At 31.9% G+C, this 20,453-nt stretch overlaps 1 long non-coding RNA gene across 1 annotated transcript in view; it reads left to right on the top strand.

The window, feature by feature from the left end:
• LOC118185731 (uncharacterized) overlaps positions 1-16,399 on the top strand; it is a 228,531-nt gene extending 212,132 nt beyond the window's left edge. The window contains exon 2 of the long non-coding RNA XR_015040760.1: positions 16,135-16,399. This is a non-coding gene — a long non-coding RNA (uncharacterized LOC118185731). The remainder of the gene's footprint in view (positions 1-16,134) is intronic.
• Positions 16,400-20,453: the final 4,054 nt, after the last annotated feature.

Genomic DNA, 20,453 nt, shown 5'->3' with positions numbered 1-20,453 from the left:
TCCGGGTACCATACCTCAGCGAAAATATCCATTTTGACCGCTATCGATTGCAATTTAATGATGTTTTTGCTTGACATCTGTACGTAAGGACGGAATAAAGTACTCTTTTTCCCCAAACGAATTACATAATTGATTTAAAATAGATTCAGAAGAGATTTTTATAGTGTATGTACGTACGTATGTACGTATGTATGTATGTGTATGTATCTCGCGTAACTCAGAAACGAGTAGCCTCAGAACGTTGAATGGCTACTTGTCTCAAAACGGGATTTTACGTCGTCCTCTATAAATGGCTGTATCACTTTTCAAATTTCAAAGAAAACTAATTGGTATGATGATTTGAGAAATGATTTGAAAAAACAGAAAAATTTTTTGCATACACTTAACACTGCATCGAGAATTTTAAACATACGCTTCTATGCTGCCTTTAAAATTTTGTGATTTTGCTGTTGAACTATATATGGCGGAAATACGAAGAAAATAATGCTTAATAATATAGCTCAAAACACAAAACCAAATAGGATAACAGGAGTGTTTGTATGAACAGACTGGTAGACTGAGAGCTCAACGAGAGCGCAAAATCCTTAACAAATCCTTTTTAAGGATCTTTAAAATCTGAACCCTTTCCTTCTTATTTATGTATTTTTCAGTATTTCTATAAGTCTTTATTTTCATGTCTGAAGAAATTAGTATGCTTACTTAGGATAGTAAAGAGCGATAGGCTGGTACACTTGGTCTTTCGCAAAATTTGATTTATTTTACATGCTGGATTATATAAAGCAAATCCACAAACGCAACATCAAAAATGCTGTAAATGTTATCTTAGAGTGCAATAAAATGTTTTAAAAATTGCATAAAGAGTACTTTTGCAGAAATTTTAATTCTTTACGATATACTAAAAATTCCAGTCTTTCAACTTCGGATTTCATTATATAGTTAAAAAGAACAGTTCCCTGAAGAATATTGTTAAAATGAATAAAAATTTTAAATCTAAAAAAGACCGGAGACCTACAAATATGCAGCTTTCTTTGTTAATGGAATTATATAGTTCAAATGATTTTGCATTCTGTTCTGAATTCGGATTAAATTTATGCGACTAAGTATATGAATATATACAGAAACATAAAGGACGTTTCAAAATAATATTCTCAATATTATATTTAACAAATTGGTAATGACCAAACACCCGGGTTAAGTATGAGTCAAGTGAGGTACTTGCTTCAGGAGATTAACTAGAAGAAAAGCCAAATAAGCTATGGAAAGATTAAAATTTAAATAAAAAATATATGATTGTTAATTTTCAATTTTGAACTACATCAAGAAGCATGTTTTTAAACCATCATATTTCTTGTAACGAAATTTTATTAGAAGTATCTCTGATAATTTCAAAATATGCAGTGTAATTTCAAAATATGCAGTGTAATATCAAAATATGCAGTGTAATTTCAAAATATGCAGTGTAATACGTGCTCGTATTACATTTTTGACAGTTCTTAATTTTCTATGATACATGACGAAAAGAATTACTTCGAATAACCAGTAAAAGTAGTGAACTTCTTAGACAACATGGTGCTTCTCAGTTTACATTTGACACACTATAATAACAATATAATAAGCAGAAAATTTTTTTAAATGTAATTAAAATTTATTAGTCCAAAGGGACTTTGTCCCTGAGGGACTGTTGTTTTCGTTTGAGATTTTGAGTCGATTCACTACAAACGGTGAATTATTTTTCAAACTGTTGCCACAAAATATTATCGCCTTGTGTTATATTTAAAGAATTTAAATAATGAAAAATCCAAAGGGGCAATTTGCCCAAAAGGACTATTAATTTCGTTTTGGCATTTTACATTGAGTCATTATAAACGTTGATTCACTTTTTAAAGTGTTGCCACTAAATATGAGAGCTCTGTATTTGATTTAAAGAAATTGAATAATGAAGAATCTGCATAACTGTATGTATATTTCTCGCCTTGTAATGAAACAACATTACTTAGAGCCATCGAAGTTTGAATGACGTAATCTTCCTACGAAGAAGACCATGTGGAAGACCAAATTTGAAATCTGGAATTTGTTTTATTATCGATTTCCTATTTTGTAAAACTTTAACGAATTTTTGATTAACAAACTCAAGGATTTCAAAGCGAGCAATGGCAACGTTGTACAGAAAAAACATTTTTATCTCCAGCGCGTATCGGAAATTCTAAAGATATACTCATTTTAAAACTATTTTGAGATATTGCTGTTGAACTGAATTTTGTGGTTTGAGTGCGAAGAACGTTATATTTAATAAATAAATGTAACACACAAAACGTTAAAAAAACGCCCCTTTGGACGTAATTTAATATCTGAAACATTTTAGATTTTTTTTAATTTTATTTTTTTAAATTTAATTTTATTTAACTTTATCACCTTAACGAAATCACGTTTCTTTGACGTATACATTTAATTCACTGTTTCTATTAATTCTTTGAAAAAGACTGCGGCGAATTTTGCATTGAAAAATCCAACTCATTTAAGAAAATTATTAATAACATTAGTTTTTCTCAGAAGTTTCGCAGCTTTATTCTTTTTCTTAGTATAAATTAAAAATTTTCAATATGAACTATATCACTGAAACTAACTTTTAATAAACCGCCCTAGGATATCACGTACAGCCGGCATGAATAATTTTCTTGTCTCCTTATAATACGAACTGCAGCTCTTTGCGCTTTTATTTCGTATATTTAGCATTCTTAGTGTTTCCCCTTTCCTAGGTCTTTATTTGTTTATAAATGACTCATTAAAACGAATTTCGTAACATCAAGAAATAAAAAGAAAAGCTAAAGTTTGGAATTATGATACATCCTTCCGGCTTATTTAGAGGTAACTATATCAAGATTAGTAAAACGCGAAGTTCTGTCAATATCAGTAATAACGAAAATAATACTCCATACATTTGTAATAACAGTAACAAATACTCCCTCCCCCCCCAAAAAAAAGCGAGCAACAGGTATGCTTTTAAATGTAACAATATGTGTTTCGTAACAATATGTCTTCCATATGTAGAAATAGTTGTATTTTATTAATATGGCTTCTGATATGTGTTCTACTCGTATATTTGTGTTCCACATATGCAGCAATATGTCTTTCGCACTCATATGTAACACAAATAAGAAAATGAGAGCTATTTTCTCTTAGAAATTTCCCCATGAAAGCTCTCCCTTTAAAAGGATTCCTCTTACCTTTATTTTACTAACCAATTAACCAAGTCGAAACTTATTAAAATATTAACTATAATTGTTTAATATTTAATGTGCGACAAAAGAGAATATCTCGTATTTTTTATCAGTTCACTGTTATTTTCCTAGCACTTATCATACTGCATCAATTATGTATAAGACATTCACCATTAAATCATTGCAGTCGGCTGTAAATTAGAGTTTTTAAAAGCAAATCGATTAAAGAATTTTAGCAATGTAATCTGCATTCAATTTAATATCACAAAAGCAATAAATGGTAAATAAAGCCTTACCGTTTAAGCCGAAAATATATATTAAGGGTGAATATTTGCTTTTGAGCTTGGTAGTTGAAATTGAATTCCAGTTAACGGGACGGGTATTTGGCCTTTTTCCCATGTCTTCACATGCGTAATGTAAATATTAGCCAGTTCTCCTTAGAGAGTCGTTTGCGAAACCATTCGTTTCTTTAAGACAAATATTCCTTGTGTACTTTGTGGTACTAAACTAAACAAACAAATATGTTACAGAGATTATTACTTACATTACTTATTCTGTACTGGAGAGAAGAAGTATTTATAAAAGCATTCTATAGAAATGGGAAAATGTAGCTTTGTATATATCAACATATTCTGAAGATCAAAAATGGTTAATCAATCTGATTGATTAGAAGGAGTTGAAAAATACCCACATTTTCTGAAGAATATTATTTCGTAACAGAAATCAAAGAAGTCACGGGTATTTTAATTTCGCAGATGAAGTGCACGTACGATAAAGTGAATAAGTGTTTTTCAGTGAAAATTTATGATCATCAGATCCATGTAATTTAAAAGAAATATTTTATGACTTGAAGATTCAAATTATAAAAATTATGCAAAAATTTTATGAGAAATGTTTAATTCTAAAAATACATTATTTTTGAACACTAAAGCAGTTACAAGTTTAGAACTTTCAAAGAAAATTTACGAATATAGATTAATTAAATCGCATCAGAATATGGAATTTGCGTTAAGGATATCTAATCTATGCCAGTTACTGGAGCTAACGTTAAGAAAAGCTTCAACAAAGCAAAAACTGTAAATCTGATAATTTTGCTCCATTGAAACCAACAAAAATTAATCTACAAGAATATGTTAACTTCAGTTCAAAACTCTATATATTAACTATATTACTATTTGTACTATTTGAGTATTATTTGCTATTCACCTAAAAGTTACTTTTTTTTTAATTTTCCTTTAAATACTAGCATCCTTTTTCTGAATATATATAAAATTACGCTTAGAGTATTATTAGAGTAGGATTTCACAGAGTTATTAAGTTGTATAACAGAGCTATTATGTTGTTTTGTAGAGTTATTAGGTTGTTGTCAGAAATGTAGAAAATGGGCAACGTCCTTGGCGAGATTCGAACTCTGGAATCTCCGAATACGTGTCGAGTGTTCTTCTAGTTATACGCGAAGGTATGTGGAAAGGAGTGAGAAAATATCTTATGTACTCTATCGTTTAAAGAGCGACTGGAGATTATAGAATTCAGCTCCCAAGTCCTGATTATTATCCACTGACAAATTATTGTCCACTGACAAATTATTTGACAAATTATTGTCTACTGACAAATTATTGTCCACTGACAAATTATTGTCCACTGACAAATTATTGTCCACTGACAAATTATTGTGACAAATTATTGTGACAAATTATTGTCCACTGACGTTTAATTCAGAGGACACTAGTAGAGTCGGATCTAGAATTTTTCGATGTTAGGAAACAGAAGAAATCCGCTCTGAGATCACCGAGATTCGAACTCCGAACCTCCCGAATACGCGTCGAGCGTACTTCCAATTACATCACGAAATCATGTGGAAAGATGACAGAAAATACCTTATAGTAATATGATTTGTAATATTACCTTTGACGAAGATAAATTTGTGCAGATATAATTCAATTTACTACATTTATAGAGAAGTGCCTAAGCCTCAGTTGTGCAAAAATATTTAGGCCTGGCTCTGGTAAAATGCGATACCAGAATGTAGAAAATATATGTAAGAAATTGTGTTTAACATTTATCAGTCTCCTTTCTATGGTCAATTTCACGTTACTAAAATATACTGCAAATTGAAAATGTGGTATCTATTCTAAAACATTTGGAGAAAAGTTATGCAAAAGATAACTTGCAAACATTTGTACACTGAGCAGTAAAGCTGTGACGATAGACGATCGGCTGCACTTATCTGGCAAGCACCCATTTTTCCCATTAGAGAGGAGCGAACAGACAGCTATCATGCCCACTCTGTTTATGGGTGCTCTGTAAACTGAAGGAATGACCTTTTATACTAATTTTAAGGGGCCGGAAGAAAATAACTTCTTTCTATTGAATTTGCAAGTGCATTTAGTATATGGACTTTTTCTTATGAAAAATGAAACATGTAATCATTGAAGTTTACTTTATTGTTTCTACGCATTTTGTTCTTTGCCTAGAAAACTGAATCCCCTTTCTAGCTCTATTTTAGCTACAGAAAACCTCAGTGGTGAATCTATGATTCAAGTCACAACTTCAATTGGACTGAAGTTTAAGCTCAGTACATTTTATTTTTAGTTATTTTATTATACTCTTCTGTTCAACTCTCTTATTCAGTTCTTTTGTTTGTAAATCGCACATAATTACAACGCAACTATATTATTCGAATTCTAAGGTTAGATGAACAATGTTCGAACACTAATGAGTTTAGAAAACAATCACTACCGAAAAATAATATTTTGAGCGAAAACGTGTTTAAATATGATATAGGTCAATCGATATAAAGTGAGTGAAGACATAAAACTTCGCAATATAAAGACAATATCACATCCATTTTAAATAAAAGCTTGTAAGATTCTTGTGTCTTGATCTACAGCTAAAGCTGAGGAACCTTAAGAACAGGTAAGCGAATAATCGCTTTGTTCAGAGAGATAGAAACGTAAACTTACGAAGGGTTAATTACCCTTTATTATTCAAAATAAAGTTAACAGACGACTCCTTGGAGTTACAATGAAGCCTCTCCTTGGGCTTGAATTCAGGAATGCTAAGAACTAAACGTTACTACGTTAGAGAGCAAGATATTTTGAGCAGCGCGCGTTCGCCTTTTAGGCTACTCTCTCTCTTAAGCTATTATTACGCTCGGCCGTACTTTAGGCCCTTGATAGCTTCGCCGTTAGTTAGCGTTAAGGGGCCAACTCTGCTAGAATCTGTATAGCTTCGGCCATATCATTTTAGTTAAGTTTAGTTAAGCTTTATTACGTATTATTATTATTTAGTTTAGTTAAGCTTGCTCTCTAAACTAGCAGAGTTACTATACAGATTACTATACTCTAAACTATACAGATTCTAGCAGAGTTGGCCCCTTAACGCTAACTAACGGCGAAGCTATCAAGGGCCTAAAGTACGGCCGAGCGTAATAATAGCTTAAGAGAGAGAGTAGCCTAAAAGGCGAACGCGCGCTGCTCAAAATATCTTGCTCTCTAACGTAAGAGTATTTAACTGTGAAGTCAGTAGAACTTCACAGTTAAATACTCTTTCTCCTTTTCTCACTAAATTTGGTATCAAACTAGCTTTCTTACTGACCTACACAAATTTAAGCTTCCTGGTAGTGCAACTGAAGGCTGGAAAGCGAATGCCTATTATAAATGTTTCACATTTTTTTTTTTTTTTAAGTTATGAAAAGATGTCCCCATCCCTTCACTTAAATAAAATTGACTTACAAATTCAACATAAAGGAAATTAATATATACGATCATTAACGTTTACATACCAATCAAATTAACTAAAAAAGGAAAGTTAATTAATTGCTTTTCCAATAAAAATATCAAAATGTTTTCAGCGTGGGGAAAGAATAATCTCTTGCTGATAGATTCAAACAAACGTTTAACATAAAAATTTCTAACTAATACCCCCTCTAATTAACAGAGTGAATAACTCATGAAATAGCCTGTTTACATCTGATAAAAACGTTTTTAAGAGCATGAAGATTAAAAATCTAGATTGAAACTTAAGGTCTACCCAATTAAGCACTTAGAAGCTATACTGCTTATTAATAAAACTCTTCTGTTCCCAATAATACAACTTTAAGTTAATTGAAAATGAAAGTAAAGCAATTAAGACTTTAATTAGAATTGCTACTTGATGCTTTTGGCAGGAATAAGAAACAAAAAGAGACATAAACATTATGATTTACTCTGAGATTATTACCCTACTGAGAATTTTTATTCGTGGGATATATTTTCCAGGCTCGTGAGTTTTATTTCTATTGAAGAATATTCAGCTTTGTTAAATTTTAAGACTCCACGTTTACCATTTATTCTGAAGTATGAAACCGTTTCATCTGCTCCTTTAGGTGAAAAGATTTCATGCATCTTGTTTCTGTGTTCAAAACTACTTTCCTTTTGCTACAATATATACATCTTGAAGTAATATTTCTTCAAGTGCTTAATCAGATCAATAAATTTAAATTTATAATTACATTTTTATATATCTTCATTTTATACTGACAAGTTCAGGTATAATTTTTAATTTCCAAGACATATAAATTATTTCCATATCTTACGATAATTCAAATTAAGAAAGGGCATTAATAGATCTTTAAGTTATGTGAATACAATAAAACGCAGAAAGGTATGTGCTTAGGATGTTCTATGGAGGGTTTCCAAAAGGAAACGAAAACCACCGAAGACGTCCATCAAGCAAGCCTGTTTCCTTGGGCTCGAAACCCCCCTTTAGCTAAAAGTATTCGGCGGTTTTATTCTGCATTGTTTTGAGCGAAATAAAAAGTCTAACATAACATTGCACGTATGTATATAACATACATATATAAATTACAGATATGTGAGGCAAATCACACATTTCTGTTATTTTATCATCGCTCTTCATAGCCGGCAGATGTTATAGTGCTTAGGGAAGCCTGACAGTGTTACCGAAGGGCCTGGGTTCGAATCCCGGAGAAGGCATGGTTGTAACTGTCCTTCCTTTCATAGGAGGCGATGGTGGCCCGCCTATTAGGTGCTTCCATAATAAAGAGACCAGCATATCTGTCCTTATATAGATTAATGGACTGCGTTACACTGCAACTGTTCACAATCTGCCATTGGGAAAAAAAAGTCTGAAAGGTTTCAGATTTAAAATTACGTTCAAAGAGGCTTTTATTAACGTTTTGTGTGTTATCTTTACTTATTAAATTCATGTTCTTTGCACTTAAAGCATAAAATTCAGTTCAATAGCAATGTCGCAAAATAATTTTAAAATGAGCATACATTTATAATTTCCGATACGCAGCTCCACGCGCTGCAGATAAAAAAGTTTTTTTTTTCCCTGCAGAGTGTTGCCATTGCTCGCTTATAAATCGTTGAATTTGTTACTCAAAAATTCGTTAAAGTTTTACAAAATATGAAATCGATAATAAAACAAATTTCAGATTTCAAATTTGGTCTTCTACATGCCCATATTCGTAGGAGGATTACGTCATTCAAAATTCGATGGCTCTATGTACCGTTGTTTTATCTAAATGCGAGAAATATACATACCCTCATTAAGCTAAAAGTATTCGGCGATAAATATTCTTTATCCAGCTAAAAGTATTCTTTATATAGATTTTTTATTATTTAATTTTTTCAAATATAATTCAGGACTCTAACATTCGGTGGCTACAGTTTGAAAAGTGATTCGCCGTTTATAGTGATTCAACGCAAAATCCCAAAACGAAAACAATAGTCCTTCAGGGACAAAAGCCCTTTGGACCAAAAATAAAATTATCGCTCTTCATCACGAGTAAATATTCCTGTCCAACAAGTACTTCGTCAAACTCAAAAATTGATGTTGAGAAGCCGGAAGTGATTTCCGTCGTGTCTCGCTATTAGCTAAAGTACGTGCATTTTTCTCGTTGATTTTACTAAGTTTAAATGATGAAAATAGGCCTTCATAAAGAACGTAATTATTACTTGTAATTGCACGGCTAGTCCAGTAAAACAACCGTAACTGAGTGACGATGAAAATTCAGACTAGAAGAATTATCCTTCATGAGGTGATATTGTGCACGAGCAAAGTAAACTGTCATTTTCATATTGATAGTTAGAAAAACTGTAATTAAATAAGAAAGTCTTCCGTAGGCTGATAACAAAAAACGTATCTGTAACATCATAATTTTTCGTGATGAATTTCAATAGAATTAACTCGGAATAAGTAATATTTATTTTGATGTAAAAGGATGACGTAACGCTTTGGAGCATGAATTGCAGATGCGTGATTTTGGACTATGTCGCATGTTCAAATGTCAGTTTTCGCGAATTCGATAGGTGCCAGACTTTTTATGAACTTTCCAATTAAGACGTGATAGAATTTTGCATTTAATTTCATGTGATGATTTACCCAGTATTATTAGCTTTAATAAAAGAACAAAAAATATTTCTCTTGCGAAATGAGATCTTCGGTGTTACATGGTTACTATTTACTTACGACATGCAACAGTCCTAAGTAAGTAGTTTTATATTTAGTCTAAACTGTACTAGAATATTGCGATTAATTTCATAATAATAATAATAATAGTAGTAGTAGTAGCAGTAATAAATGTAAGGCAGTAATAAATGTAGCAGTAATAAATGTACAGGCGCGGTGAGATAACTTCTCCGCAGAGCAGTTTTAGAGTTGCCATAAAAATGGCGAGGGAAGGCAGGGTTTCCACATTTGGCGAGAAATCGCCCATTTGGCGGCAAAATTGGCGATATGCCATGGACGGATGGAGAAACTTCTGGAACGAATTCTTACCGGTTTAGCCCAGAATGTTCTCGAACACAAAAACTGCTGGTACGCAGTCAGTTAGAGAGTGCCTCGTCAAGTGCGAGTTAGTTAGTGTCTCGAGTTAGTCAGTCCGTGCGGAGTCGATCAAGTTGACAGCCGGGCAGCGAATGCCGAGTGGGTCGTCGAGTGCATCGAAGAGTCTCTTAGTGTATCGCGGTTAGTGCATCGCTGAGAGAGTGTGTTAAACTCCGGGAACGACTGAACCGAAGAGTTGGGAGCTGTGCTTTGTGTGTCGTCGAGTGCATCGCAAGGTGTAACGTGGAGAGTACGGGGAGTTCCGAGGACGACAGAGCAGAGTACGGAGCTGTACTCTGGTGCTTTGCAGTGAAGCTATCTCCACCGTTATTGCCTGACAGTGTGAAGGCTGTGTCGCTGTTTGTTCCAGCGTGTTTATAGTAGATTTTCGACGACTGTAAAAAGTGTTATTGGAGCTGTCCTGATTAATATTGGCTAAATAAAGTGGGTTTCGGTACTTCATCAAGTGTCATCGTTATTCACTCCAAATCTACGAACCCCGTACGAACGTGAAGGAAGAAAAAACGTAACAACTGGTGTCAGGAAGAGAAGAACATAACAATAATAATATAATAATTGAAAAGTCGTGGTAATATATTCGAAAATAAAAATCTGTATGTGAGGATGACAATGCAGAAATCGTTATTTCGGGGCGAGTGTCACGTGATCGAAACTTCCTGCAACATATGTTTATCAATGGAGAAGGTCGATTTCATTGTATGTACAAATCAATAATTCAGACATTTTTTTTATATATATATATTGTGATAAGTCACAACAAATTAGAGGTCTTAAAATGATACATAGAAAATTAATATAACAGAGAAACAAGAGTGTCATGAATAATATAATCTGTGAAATGTATTATAAACGCAGCAATTCCATGAGCTCTGGAACTCTCAGTTATCTTCACAACTAGCACTGAAACAGCTATTCCGTAATGACTGCAGTTAGCTCTCAAATTCCATTACCATGTTTCTATGCAAATAATGGTGATTGCTAATTTAGATTACCGATTCTTTTCTTTACTAATAGCAAAAGTTAGCAATGTTTTCTCAGATTTTTACTGCACTCGACACTGCAGATATTAATGATTGAGAACATGTAAACAATGCTATAAACTCTGTCATTCTGAACATGCCCATGTATCAGACACACCAGAATCAAATATGATGAAAACTGTTCAAATGGGAAAGCCAGAGATAAAACAAAGCAATAAAATCACTTAATATATCATATTTACTAAAAACGGAATATTTAAAGAAATTTGATCTAAAAGGAAAGATTTCAAAATTATATCTTTGGAAAAATACGGATTTAGGCATGGCTTTTAAAAAGCTTCCAACAGCGATCTATGTACAACATGTAACATCTCATATAAAAGTGTTATCCTTTATTTTAATTTGACTCATCAGTGGGCAAATAGTTAAGATCGCTAAATGCTGGGAATTCAACCGAATTTGATCCCAGGTGAATGAGTTAGCACTACAGTTAGGTTTGGTGGATAATCGCATGTATAACGTGAATGCAAACAAGTTTTCTTAGAAAATCCTCCTCAAAGGCATTCCTCCACTTAATAGGTGTGTTTAATTTTATTCAAGCAAACCTAACCTATTTTAATTTTTAATTAAAAGTTTTCCTGAAATTAAGTGGAAAGTTAGATTGAAATTATGCTTTTTGAATATTGGTAAAGCAAATGAGGGCTATCTGCTCGTGGGGAGGGGTGCCTTCGTTTAGGACATTCTAAGGTAACTGGCTCGTTGCTAATGGGAAATATTATGCAAGCCAAACACACAGTCAGTCCTTTCTTTTCTTTTTTTTTCGGCTGCGTTCGAATCCAATCTAACAAGTATTCAGCGGTCTTAATCACTCGACCACTGGTGAAGCAAGTAAAAGAGACAAAAAACTCTGAATTTATAAAAAATTATTTTGCTTATTGGACTTATTTCTTTCCGGATTTACCTCCTTTATTGAAACATTTATCAAAATGTCACATCATTTATGTCTAATTTTTACAGAAACGTGTCGCCAACCCATCACGTAATATGAAAGTAATTGTTGTGGACATAAGCACGTTTTCTAACTTTTCTAGTCTTGGACATCTCAAATTTACAATTCATTTTGAAGAAATCGAAAATGAAACACTCACTTGGTATTCGGTTTTTATTCCAAATCTTACAAAATCGTGGGATAAACGTCTACGATACGAAACATAATATGGTATGTATCTTTTATATATACTAAAACTATTTTAAGGTATAAAATTTGAAGCATATTCTGCAAGAGCTCGACTAACTTATATTACATTATTATTACAAGAATTATAATAATTAATACTATTTTCTTCGTTTTTCAGTTTAAAAAAACGTATATTTCTAAACTTCTTATAACGTTTCTTCGGAATACGTGCGCATATATAGGGCATGCGTTAGCTTCTTTTTGTGTTAGACTTCTCTGTTTATTATCCTTACATTCTTAGCATTTTATGTGCTCTGTCAGATTCTTATCTAAAATATGTTAATAAAATACACAAACCGTAAATTTTGTAGCTAAAAGAAGCATTTTATGCAATGTCAGGACCATTAAAATAGAGTAAAAGGATTATTCGTCTGACGCTAACCACTAAATAAAACCTTTTATTTAGTGGGGATGAAGCTTGCTTCTTCATAAATAAAATTGCCTCTAAGAGACTTTTCAGTGGCAGCAGATACAGCGAATTCATTTCTGACAGCTTAATTTATATCCTAAAACAGTTTTAAAACTTTATTATCAAACTGAAGTAGTTATATGATTCTATATTATACATTAAAATTATTTGGCATTTTTAGTACTTTTGATACTGCGTAGGACTGTATAACTTCTATATCACATTTTGTGCATTTTAGAGTATTAAACTATTATAGCATTGCAGATTATTTCTAGTACTGTAGCTTTTATTGAATGCGAATAGCACAGCTTAGTTTCAGTATCTTGAGTTTGAAGGCACAAGAAATTTTGGTTTATTCGTACGTGTGATTGTTCGAGAAAGATGCAGTATTAAAGGTTCGAAACTTTAAAGTGAGAATCTACTTTCCATTTTTAACATTTAAACTGTTTTCCCACTTTCTTGTATAAATTGCTCAGATCTTAAACTCAAAAATTTTATTTTAAACCTTTGGAATCTGTCTAGGATGCCATCCGTTATGCTAGTTTATCATTGTACAGGACGCTTTTTCCCATAGGTTAAAATAGGAATAATTTTACTTCATTCTTCCAGCCTGACTCGAAATCGCGAAACACGGTAAACAAATTCACAAGTAGTTTGGAACATCCTAAATGTTATAAATGCTTTGAATTTATCAAGGTAATAGCTTTAAAAGTATTTACAAATATTAGTTTATATTATATACACACACACACGCACACTCATATTCTAGTTCTAAAAAGATCTGGAATCTCCAAGCGCTATATTAATAAGTTTTTCATTTCTATTTCCATTACTGAAGCTACAAATATGAATGTAATTTCGTACTCTATGGATATGAACGAAAGAAATATACGAATGTTATTTTCTATAAGTTGCAGATACACTAAAATATAATATAATTTCTCAAACAGATATACAATGATGATCGATATGGGAGGTGATACAATCTTGAAATATATTCATGTATATATTGCATTGCAAAATATACATCTGTATGTTTTCAGAAACACTTGCTTAGTAAAAAATAAATACTTAACATGTCTAAACTAAATTATATCGATAGTTTTATAACATTAATTGTGTGTACTGGGACATGACATCATACGACCTTTTACTAATACGAAACCCAATTTTAATAACATTAATTAACTGTGACAAAAATCGATAGACAAAATATTGTCGAAATTAGAGTTTTCTTTTCTTTTACGTATGAATTTACTTTATTCATTTGTTTTATACAACTTTCAGAAGTTAAATGCTCGTTATGCATCTTTAAGAAAAGATGCGAGTTTAATTATATTGAAAATGTCTTCGGGTTAGATGAACTGAAGATGTTTAAAACTATGATATAAAAAACCGCATTTGATGATTAATACAGTTTTTAGTTTTATTTATTTACTTCTGGTTAAACCCATAATTTTTTAATATGTAAAAGTGATCGTATTAGCAACAATAAACATAACTCATTTTATTTCCTGAATAACACTAAACTTATAGTTATCGTTAAGAAAATAACATTCCGCCACTAGGGAACCTAAAAGTGTAAAACGTACTTATACTTAAAGTCTTTGAAGGCACAGCTAGTTTATCTCACTATCTAAAAATGAACTTTAAAATTGCCATAAAATATGACATCTGTAAAAGATAAAGTGGAAGAAATAGTACCCAAGATTGTTCTCTGTCCAGGCTTTTATTAACGTTTCCAAGTTAAATCACCACCCCTATCGCATTCGCAAATAAAAATGGGCATTATAAGTTAAATGCCTCATAAAAAGGGTTATATTTAAAAGGCGTTTCCTGTCTTCATAGCTGTATGTCGAGACTCACGAAAATAAGTCCCGGAGAAGCCATAAAGCGCCCCAAGCCTGAGGCTGTTATTGGTTCTTTTTAAGAAAGAAAGATAACGCTGTGTATAAAATATTCAAGAATGTAGAAAGGCTCTTCATTTTAGAGGGAAAAGAAATTATACTTAGTAAAATGACTCCTATAAAGTGAAGCAACACTTAATAGGGCATTATATTTTGTATGCGTACATGTGATCTATTTCTTAAGAGATTAGTTTTTCAAGAACTCTTATGAGAAAACAGAATAAATTGTAAAATATTTTCAGCAGTAACATATTAAATAATAATGCATTTTCTGAGCTTATTTTTAGTTTGAATTGCTGACATAAATGTGTTTATAGTAAATTCTAAATCTGTAATAAATTTATTCCGAAGCATTCATTTACTACATTTATTGAACTTGGAATTAATATAAGTACAGAGATGAGTTCTATCTCAAGCTACAAATTCTCAGAAATTAAAGTGTTATAAACATCGGAATTTAAAATTTATAAAAACAATTTAGAAATATTAGTAATAATATATAAATAATTTATAAATAAAGGCAAAAATATTGAATAAAAGTTTATTATGAAATTCCATATTTCCGAAAAGTGGAATGCTGTTTTATAAAAAGCGATTCCAGTTTAAATCTTGTATTACCTCTTGAGTACTAATGTTAGGGTTTATAAATATTTAATGGTACTACAGTAAGTGATCAAAAGCCATAAGCGACATCTGCAGATTCCGAAAGAAAAATAGTCATGAAATTGTTAAATAAACATTGTAAAACAAGTTACGAAAAGCGAAATAAAGCAAAATACACCTATCATGATGCTATAACTCAAGTTTCGATAATGCAAACAGTAGTATTGCTGTATTTAAATCATGATTAATAATCCTGTATCTTTATAAACCTCTACTGTTTAATCTCCATGCTAGTATGTATTTGCACTTTTCTTATTTTTTAAAGCTCATAAAATCCATGCTGAAGACATAAAAATTGCAGGAATGAACATTCAGTGTTGTAAAATATTATTTTATTTATATTTCAGATAAAGGTATTCTAAATAACTTAAAGATACAGTATCAGACATATTCAGTACTTTACATGTTACTAAATAAGTTTGCTGTTACCCGTAATTCTTGACAATATACGGAATTATTGGAAAACTTTATTCGATTAACAAGCGGAGAGTATCAAATGCATCTATATGAGCAAATATCAGATACTGTAATGATTATTTGAAAATTAAAATTAAGGTCACTAAATTCATGTCATATATCTTTCTAAAATCTGGCATACGTCCTTTATGCTAGTCGTGTAAATTGTATATAGCATGTATGTTACATTTGTGAATCACAAACTGTACAAGATAGTTTATGTTTCCTAAAATTCAGGTGTTGTCTAATAAATATTACAGCTGGGTAATCCCCTACCTGCCAAATCAATAAACATCCTTTCTGCTTTCACAGTAGCGTCAAAATGCGAGATAATTTTCAACCTTTCCTGTTATATTTGTTGTATCTATATTTACACTACAAACTTAGAAAAGTTTCATTTTTCTTTCAGATACATATTTCAGGTTATCCTTTGCAAAGAAATTTTTTAAACATCGAAGAAGTTGGTACAGGAATAATATGTATGCATGAAGTAGTAGAAAACTTTCTTTAATTGGGGGACAAAGGACTCAGAAAATGCAACTGTTTAAAGATGACTACTACAAAGATGTGTTTGTGCAAATCAGCTAATCTGCTTTATAATTCAAAATGCCATAACACTCAACCTTGTTGTAACAGGTAGTAAGAAGTATTAAATGTACTGATGAAAAACAAGTTACATTTTTCTTATTTCTTTAATTTCATGGTTTTTATTATTTTTTCCCTGAGCTATCAATTTTATTTATTTAACTATTTCCAAAATTATTTTAAAACCAATATTGAAATCTCTTCAGTAGTTATCTAGAGAAGTGTGCATTAGTTCTGCTTTTTCACATGGGATCTTATTTGTGAAATAACTCTTTGTAAATAATTGTAAGGCAGTTTCATCAACATAATCTTGAATCATAGCCTATTTTGATCAAGTTACAGTTTACAATTTTATTATCAAATAAAAGTTAAATTGTGTATTAACTTTTTTGAGACACACTGTATGCAATATATCTGCGAATGGAAAATCCTATCATAAGTAATCCCTCGTTTCGGGCTTTTACCGGAAGGCGTTGGTAACTCCTAGGTTTTACAGTAGAGGCTTGGTAAAAGTCCGAAATGAAATCATATTAAAGCTTACTTCGGACTTTTATCAAGCCACTTTGGTAAAACCTAGGATTTACCAGACTTCGGGATTTTATAGCAACATATATATTATAAATCTATTTTAAATTATCATACTGAAGGTTATAGAGTCATTAGGTTGTTTTGAACCAGAAGATGTGAAACGTGTTCAGTGCGTTTGAGTGTGCTTCCAATTACACCACGAAGGCATGAGGAAAGACCTTATATGGTAAACAGCTGCAATGGGGATACTCGAAGGAAAAAAATTATTAGAGTTTGTCGGTTTTCTAAGCCAACTAAAATCGACTTTCATGGAAAAGATATCACGAGATGCATTGTGTCATATACGCTGTCCAAATGGCATGCTGATCATATACTTTCAACAAACAGTGACTCTCCTTAAATGAAAGGTCCGTAATCAGGTATCATATATTTCACAGTTGAATTGTAACAGATGGCGTGGATCATTCGAAAAACGGAGTTCTGCTCTGTGTCACGTGATGCGAGATTCGCCCAAATATAAACACTCTTTTTATTTTAGATGTTATGGGCTATTTTATGATAAAGCACTTAAGTGTGATCACCTGCATATTTTCCAGACAATCAACAACGTCATATTAATGGAGGACGAAGACCTACGTCCATTCGCAGCTCATCTCTGTAATTCAAACTTCCCCACTTGATAAATTTCGTATATATCTGCAGATAGTTTGTATTGCATTATATGACAACGTCTCCACCTCTGTCCATGATCCTTGGCTCTCCTGACCGAATGATGCCGGTCCCCTCTTCTTGCCACTTCCTATTTTCCGTATTTACGTGACGATTGACTTATCCTGATGTCGCCATTTTGGCTAGTTTGATAGAGCCGGATACGCAGTTCACAGGACAGCATTGCCGGCAATAAACTGCCAATCAGTCAGTCAGTTAGATGTCATGTGACATAACGAACTTTAGTTGGAACTCTTCGCGCGGGCAATGTAGCTTAAAAACTCTCTTACTTTTGTTACTTCTTTTGTGTGTTAATTCAGTAATTAAATACGCGTTTGCCATACTTAATTGTTTAAATTATTTGCTCCGAGATATGTGCAGTGATAGTGGGGAGAAATATGTGTTTAAAAAAACGTATTTTTTCAGTAGAATGTTCTTGTAGGGACGATGTTATAATAGTCTTCTATTCTCATAACTTAAACTTGTGATGCATAGAAAAGTTTGGGAATCATTGATTTTTCAAATAAAATGCAAGTGGAAATATTTATGTTTCTTGTTCATTTCCACTCCTATCTAATAAATCATTCATACAACTATTGCACATACTACTTCGTCTCTTCTATCATAAATATATTAAAATACATAAATACAGCATACTTTACGTTGTGTATATTTAACAGCATTCACAAACAGCGCTAAATATAACATTTGTGGTATTTTGTTACAAAGACTGAACATTTGAAGCAAGAGACGTTTGATATTAAATGGCACAAACAAAAATTCATTGAACGGATTTTGTACATTAAACCTTATTTCCTAGTTATTTTGAAGGCAGATAATGAAAACATTATAAAGATATTTACATACTGTATGTTTCCAAAATGTCCAGGGAAAAAACTACTAAATTGTAGAAGAACTACATAAGGGTAGACTGATTTGAAACTCATCACATAATTTCTGCACACGATTTATAATATAGTTTTAATTTCTGAAAGTCTGCATGGATTGCACCATAACCTGCTTACAGCATTTTTTTCTGAAAATCTGTTTACTTATTATGAAGTTTCATTCTTCAACGATAAGTACATTCACTAATGCAAATAACACTCGTAAAACTCTGAAAACGAGATTCATGTGTAAACGGCTTTTATATGTGTTTCAGTTATTTGTTTGAGCACCTTACATATCTGAATATTCCGTAGTTTCTTCACATCCTAGTTTCCTAATTTCGCTGATATTTCAGCCGGGTAACATAGCCAGATTTTCCTCTTTTTGTTTTTAACCTTTGAATTACATACTGAAATGAGTCCTGGCAAGCCAATATTTGTTACGTAAATATTGGTATTCAAAAGAAAATTTAACTTATGTGAACAAAATTTCTGTCAATGAAGAGATTTCAAATTATATACAAAAACAGAGTACGCGATGATATAATAGAAGAATTTATAAGTAACATAAACCATCGCGTGGTAGCTGTAAATATTTCTCGCATTTTCTTCAATAGTGATAACATGTAATATATCAAAAGAATTGAGAATTTCACTTGCTAATTACTGTTTTCGATCAGATAACGTTTAAGCGTACCGAATGTCTCTAGAATTATTCGTTTGAATCCTTCCTGAGGGTATCTAAATACCTAATAATAATAATAATAATTTCTAATATTCAAATGAAATTTCCAAAATTTCAGATCCTTTGTTAAACGAGTAAATAAATAAAATGAGTGCAAAAGTACATGAAGAACCTAATTATTGGAAATTAACTACAAATATTTAAAATTTTTAAAGCAATATCACGTTCTAATCAATTAGACTCTCATTGTTCGAAGTAGCTCATAGTAGTTTTTTCTCTCCTTAAAGGGCAACTTAATGGTAGAGTGCATATACTGGGATTTAATATTCTTTCAACAGAGGTGGCTTTCTCTGCCCTGGTATCCAAGAGTAGTCATCTTTTAGCAATCGATAAAAGCTGGCATAGAAATCTAAAACCTTTCCTTAGAAATCTCAATCAATATATATATCTTTTATCTGAAGGGTGCATGCCAATATGTATCTCTCTCTATAATATCTGAAGTATATATATACGTATGTATACTGATATCAGAAGTGTACATGGCAATAGGCTAAAAATTAATGACTAATTTTGTTAGAAATTTAATAATTCTTCTTTTAAAATGTGGTAAAAGTACTTGAAATATTAAAAGATATATTAAAAGATTCCTTGTTGTGAAGCGGTTAACTATCTTTGTTGTAACAGAGAGATGTAAATAGCTTGGGACAGTTGCAAGTGCATCGAACTCAAGACCACATACGAACCTAACCTCAAGGAATTCTGTAAAAAATCAAATAAGAATAAAAGATTATTACTACAAAACGTTTAGCAGCTTTAAAAGAACGGTTTGCAACAAAAGGTGAGCTTGAAGGTTTTAGAGTGAATTAGTGAGTGACTAAAGAACGCGGGCACTATCCCTCTACCACATGGTTGATTTGTATACAGTGCATCGGCCAGGAATATTAATTTAATGAGTCATTTAGGGCACAAATATAAGATACATGATCAGCAAGAAAGTTCATTGTCAACAAGAAAACAATGCAAATACGCCTGCCCTTTTCCAAATCTGTGGGTTTCAATCACAACTTTATCATATTGGAATACTGGTATATTTGCAGAAAAGTTAAAATTTAACGATCTATTATGCACCTTATGTGACAAAATACAAATTAGAACTACTTAAGAGTATTTATATATTAGTATAAATATATAAATACTCTTAAGTAAAGCCTGAAAGTATCCCCACGAAAACTTTAAATGCAAAACACATTTAAATTCTATCATAATGAAAAGCCTAAAGATACAGCCCTCAATGTTTGCTTGTGGTTATTAAAGAGCTGCACTGAAGTTATTAAG

Source organism: Stegodyphus dumicola, chromosome 4, assembly GCF_044657685.1.
Source record: "Stegodyphus dumicola isolate Sdum_Otavi_A_Nest chromosome 4, ASM4465768v1".
Classification (NCBI taxonomy): Eukaryota; Metazoa; Arthropoda; class Arachnida; order Araneae; family Eresidae; genus Stegodyphus; species Stegodyphus dumicola.
Note: the sequence above shows the minus strand (reverse complement) of the source record. Positions and strands in the feature narration are given on the sequence as shown.